Here is a 6,000-nt window from a genome sequence, read left to right as displayed (position 1 = left end):
TGTTTTCTATCCCATTAGACAGTAAGCTCCTCAAGAATGGTCCTTAGCATAATCCTTGGCACAACAGACCCCTAATAAACATGGGTGATTGAAGGCAAGGACTAGTTTTACAGTTTTATAATTAGCACTTGGCACAATAAACAATTCTTGTTTATTTTTATTTATTTTTGTTTTTGCAAGGTTATGGGTTAAATGACTTGCCAAGGTCACACAACTAAGTGAGTAGTAAGTGTCTGAGGTCACATTTGAACTCAGGTCCTCTTGACTCCAGGCCAGTGCTCTATCCACTCTCCCACCTAGTTGGCCCAACAATACATGTTTATTGACTGACTGACCACAAGTCCAGACCTTTTTACATATCTTTGACTTTATTGGAGGTATCTTCCAGGGGTGAGATCTCTAGGCCAAAAGGTACAAATTACTTTAAGGGAGAAAGTATAATTCCAAATTGTTTTCCAGGATGGATAGAGCACTACACAAATCCAACAACAGACCATATTGCTCTTCTTCCAGCTTGGAGATAAATGATAGAAGAGGGAAGGAATGTGAATTTAAAGAGGATCTGGGACAAAATACTAAGCATAGACCAAAGATCAGGCAAGGTCAGCAACCTGAGATTCTTGGCACACCAAATCCAAGAGACTGAAATTCAAGTGAGGTAGGAAACAGATGACTGTCCAGCAAAGGAGGTGAGGAAAAGGAGATAGCAGAACCTTAAGGACAGAAAAGGTGAGAATATGTAAGAAAAGGAGGGGACTGATATGTCAAATGCTACATAGAGGTCAAACAGAATGAAAACTAAGGAAGGGCTAATGAATTTAGTTGCCAGCCTTCTGGAGAGCAAGTTCACTACTGGTACAATCAGAAACCAAATCGCTAGGAGTTGAAAAGTGAGTGGGAGGTGAAGAAATAGAGATAACAAGTATAGATGCTAATAAATGTAAATAAAATATGTAATCATAAGTAAATATGAGTAATAAAATTAAATATATAACATCTGACTGTGGAAAAAAAACATTAAATCTTTAGGGGATGGCGAAGTCAAGTGAAATGGTAATTATTTAAAGATGTGGATTGTCAGTTGGAAGCTGGGAAGGAGCCAGTAGATGGACAATGAAGATAAGAGACTGACTCAAGATTCCAGAGAAGATAGAAAGGGATGATAGATAAAATGCAAAACAGAGAGATTGATCTTTGAAGGGAGAAAAACTACCTTTTCTTTAGAAGCGAAAACAAAGGAATCAAGAAAAGAAGGGGGGTGATATATAAGGGTTTTAAAATTTAGTGTAGGAAAAAAGAGCAAGCTTATGATGGATGACCTTGATTTTTTCTGTAATTAGAAGATGCAGTCCCCTGTTAAAAGGAAAAAGAAAGGGACTGCAGGAAACATGAAGAAACTGGAGAGGAGTGGTGTAGTAGGTCTTCATCCTGTTCAAAGGAAGAAGAGACACAGGAAATGAGAGGGGAAGGGTTCAGAAGGAGGAAAGTAAAATAGCTACTGTGGGCTATTATAGTCAGTCAGGGAAGAATCCATCCTCCCAAGTTGTGGGTCTTTGGGGCTGAAGAATGAGAGAGGAAGAAATCACACAGCTGCAACAGAAGAGGCAGGGGGGAAGTCAGAGGATTGTTGGGATGGAAGAGCAACAGAATTCCTTCCTGGGGCTGGTTGCTGAGTCTTCTTATCCCATTCCATTCTGAGCTGATGGAGGCCAATCAATCAGGGGCCCTGGTCAGAGACAGAACAGCCAGAACTTGGAAAGATACTGACTTTCCCAGGTTGCAATAGATCTTGAGAAATAGATCCTGGGTTAAGCTGAAATCCTAATTGCTAGATATTTGCATCTTCATATGACAACTAGTCTTACTGGATTCAAGAAAAGAATACTGAGTTTCAAATTGTGTTCAATTATCCAAATGATCCCTAGGGGAGGAATAACAAATTCCAATTGTGCATTACCCCCAGGTTCAAGAATTATAATTTAGGAACTCTGATTAATGCAATGACCAACTCAAATTCAAGAATGCTCAATGAAACATGCTACCCATCTCCCAATAGAAAGATAATAGACTCAGAGTGCAGAATGAAGAATTTCTTTTTTTTGGACATAGCCAACGTGAGAATTTGTTTTGCCCAACTATAGGTATTTTATTGTTTATCTTACTTTCTCTTTTTTGGAAAAGGATAAGGAGAGGGAAAGAATGCAAAGGAAAATAATATGATTTTTTTTAATAAAAAAGAGTGATAGCCAATTGGTAGATCTTTTTTATTATGCTTTTGTTGTAGTTATTTTTTCCTTGTTATTTTATTTGCCAGAAGCATTGTAGGTACTTAATAAATTCTTGTTATAGATTGCTATTTTTGCAAAATTCTTTCTGTACTTCATTTTTTACCTGTGTAACCTTGGACAAATCATTTCATCTCTCTATGCCTCAGTTTCTTCTCTGTAAAATGAATGGATAAACTAGATGGCTTCTCCAGTTTTAAAATTTATGATTCTATTATCATACTGATTGAGAGTCACAGTTTTGGGGATGAAAAGCAGTTTTGTCTAGTGGATTGATATCCTTTGACACAAAAAGCTCAGAGTCATATCTCTGATGTACAAGCTCTGTTCATGGAGAAGTTATTTCAACTCTCTAATACTAAACATTTCAGAGATGGCCACCTGAATTGGTATAGGCAGGTTCCTTATCTGAAAATGCCATCTATTGATGAAATACTAATTTCTGAGGGTCCTTAGAGGGAGCAAGGGAGCAAGCAAGCAAAGTAGGTAGAGCTCTGGATTTGGAGATGAGAATATCTAAATTCAATTCCTGCCTCAGACATCAACTACTTGGGTGACTCTGGACAAGTCACTTCTCCGAAATGGGACTAACAATATAACTTCCTATTAATGCTATCTACTAAAATCCTATTACTATTTTGGGGGCACCACTCTGTCCTGGTTACCTCCTACCTATATGACTACTCCTGTTGCCTTTGCTGGTTTTCCAGGTCTAACCATTAGGATTCCTCAGGAACCCTTATGTCCCCATTTGGGACCCTCTTTTCTTCTCTCTCTCTATTCTAATTCATTTGGTGATTTCATCAGCTCCCATAAATTTAATTATCAAGTCTATTCTGAGAACTCTCAAATCTATCCATCCGGTCCCAAACTCTGCTGTCATACAATCCAGAATCTCCAACTGACTTTAAACCATCTCAAACAGGATGTCCAATAGACATCTTAAAATCAATATAGGGCAGCTAGGTGGTGTAGTGGATAAAGCACTGGCCTTGGAGTCAGGAGTACCTGGGTTCAAATTCTGTCTCAGACACTTAATAATTACCTAGCTGTGTGGCCTTGGGCAAGCCACTTGACCCCATTTGCCTTGCAAAAACCTAAAAAAAAATCAATATATACAAAATAGAAATCAATATGTACAAAATTAGCTCCTTATTCCTGTAGAGGGCAACACCATTCCCATAATCACTTGGCCTGGACTCTTCACTGTCTCTCATCCCTCATATCCATTCTGGCCTCAGACACTGCTTCCAACTCTTGCCACCTCATGCCTGCCCTACTGCAATAGGGGGCTGGTGGTCCATCTGCCTCAATACCTCTCCACTTCATTCAGCCTCCTAAAAGATTTTCCTGAAGCTTAAATCCAGAGTCACTAAACTACAGCGGCTCTCTATTGCCTCTAGGATTAAACACAAAAATTGCTTTATCCACTGTGCCACCTAGCCGCCCCCTGCACCTTTTCTGAAGCCACACTGGCTTTCAGGGAGGTGACCAACTTCCAGGTGAAGGATCAGTCTATTGAGAAGGGCCCTGGCAAAAATCTTACAGCAAAGACTAAAAGAGAAACACCTCCTATGATTGTCACAGGACAGTCTATTATTCCCTTTACCTTTATAGAGACAGAAGAGTATGCCTCAAATTCATGTCAGATTAATTGAATTGCAATTAATTATTTGTGGTGGGACGAAAGATTTGGGGAGTCACTGTGAAATCAATAATCAATGTGCTCCTTTTTGATCCTTTCAGGTTAGGTGAAGCCTGGGGAGATGACAACAATGGTTAAAAATTGTGGTTAAAAAGGACAGTCCCAAGGGGTGGCTAGGTGGTGCACTGGCCCTGGAGTCAGGAGGACCTGAGTTCAAATCCTACCTCAGACACAATAATGACCTAGCTGTGTGGCCTTGGGCAAGCCACTTCTATTTGCCTTGCAAAAACCTAAAAAAAATGTTGATGTCCTCACAAAACCTGCTAAGACACATCTTGCATCTTTCTAATACAGAACAATTTTCTGGGGTCCCAGGGAGGCCACAATCATTATCTCTTTTTTAATGCCTTCTCCTAAAGATTAGTATAAATCTTATACTAATTCCATACTTTCAGGTAAAAATCACAATTTGTGGGGCAGCTAGGTGATGCAGTGAATAGAGCACCGGCCCTGGAGTCAGGAGGACCTGAGTTCAAATCCGACCTCAGACACAATAATGACCTAGCTGTGTGGCCCTGGACTAGCCACTTAACCCCATTGCCTTGCAAAAACGTTAAAAAAAATTAAATTAAATTTAAAAAAGGACAGTCCCTGAACTGCTTATTACTAGCCCGCTGGAAGGCTCAGAGCATAACAAGGGAGCCCGGGCCCCCAGGGAGGCCACGGACTCTCCTTCCATCCCCCCCTCCATCCCAGAAGCCCTCGCGGACCCTCGTAAGAGCCATTCTCCCGCGTGAGAACCCCCGACAGGTGTAGGAGGCGGGGCAGGCCCCCACCCAGGTCCTCGTGTTCAGGCCCCGCCCATCGGCGCTCCTGACCAATCCACAACGAGAGCGCCACTGTCCCCGCCCCTTCTCAGCCGGAACCGCGCCCCCGCCGGCAGTGACGTCACTCCCCTCCCCCCTCGGCCGCGGGATTCAAATCCCCGGAAGCCGCCGAGGGCTCGGCTGCGGAGCGGCGCGGACGGCCTCGCCTTCGCGGGTGGGTAGCGGCGCCCGGGCCGGGCCGGGCCCGCCGGGGGTCGGGAACCGGGGGAGGCCCTGCTGGAAGAGGCCGCGGCCGCGGGGGGGCTGGTGTTGTTTAGGCCCAACGCCTGGGCGGAGGGCCCCGCCCTGCCCCGCCCCGGCCGAGATTGCCTGGAGCCCCACCCTGCTGCTCAGCCCGCCGCAGCCAGGCCTCTCCTCCGCTCGGGGCGTCCGTTGTGGGGCGATCCGGCCGGCCGGGGCCTTGACCGAGTCTCTCCTCCTCCAGGCCCGCCTGTGGCTCACCAGGGCCCCGCCACGTCCTTCAACGTCCTCGGCTTACATCCGGGGAAACTGAGGAGCGGAGGCAGGAGGCCGCGAACAGGTCACAGCCGGCGTGCAGACTGGGAATACTAATAACAGTAATAATGATGGGGAGATAGTCATCACGATAATAACTAACAATAATGATGACGATAATAATGATGATAATGGTGATAAAGATGAGGATATAATGATGGCAATAATTATACAATAATAATAACAATGATGATGAGGATGAGGATGATGATAAAGATAATGATGATAATGATAATAATGGTAACGATGATGATGATGATAATGATAATGATAATAATGGTGATAACCATGATGATAATGATAATGATAATGATGATGATAATGATGATAATGATACAATAGTGATGATAATGATGATAACGGTGATAAAGATGAGGATATAATGATAATGATGGCAATAATTATACAATAATAATAATGATGATGAGGATAATGATGATGATAAAGATAATGATGATAATGATAATAATGGTAACGATGATGATAATGATGATGATAATGATAATAATGGTGATAACCATGATGATAATGATAATGATAACGATGATGATAATTATAATGATGATAACAATGATAATGATGATAACAATGATAATGATAATGAGTATAACGATGATGATAATGATAATGATAACGATGATGATAATTATAATGATGATAACAATGATAATGATGACAACAATGATAA

The 6,000-nt window shown here is 42.3% G+C and overlaps 1 protein-coding gene across 1 annotated transcript in view; it reads left to right on the top strand.

Annotated features, from left to right (window-relative positions):
- Positions 1 to 4,906: 4,906 nt before the first annotated feature.
- LOC141521137 (centrosomal protein of 55 kDa-like) overlaps positions 4,907 to 6,000 on the top strand; it is a 43,617-nt gene continuing 42,523 nt past the window's right edge. The window contains 2 exon segments of the mRNA XM_074233351.1: positions 4,907 to 4,971; positions 5,242 to 5,337. The gene's annotated coding sequence lies outside the window, so the exon portion shown is untranslated.

This window comes from Macrotis lagotis, chromosome 4, assembly GCF_037893015.1.
Source record: "Macrotis lagotis isolate mMagLag1 chromosome 4, bilby.v1.9.chrom.fasta, whole genome shotgun sequence".
Taxonomy (NCBI): domain Eukaryota; kingdom Metazoa; phylum Chordata; class Mammalia; order Peramelemorphia; family Peramelidae; genus Macrotis; species Macrotis lagotis.
This window is presented reverse-complemented; position numbering and strand designations above follow the sequence as displayed.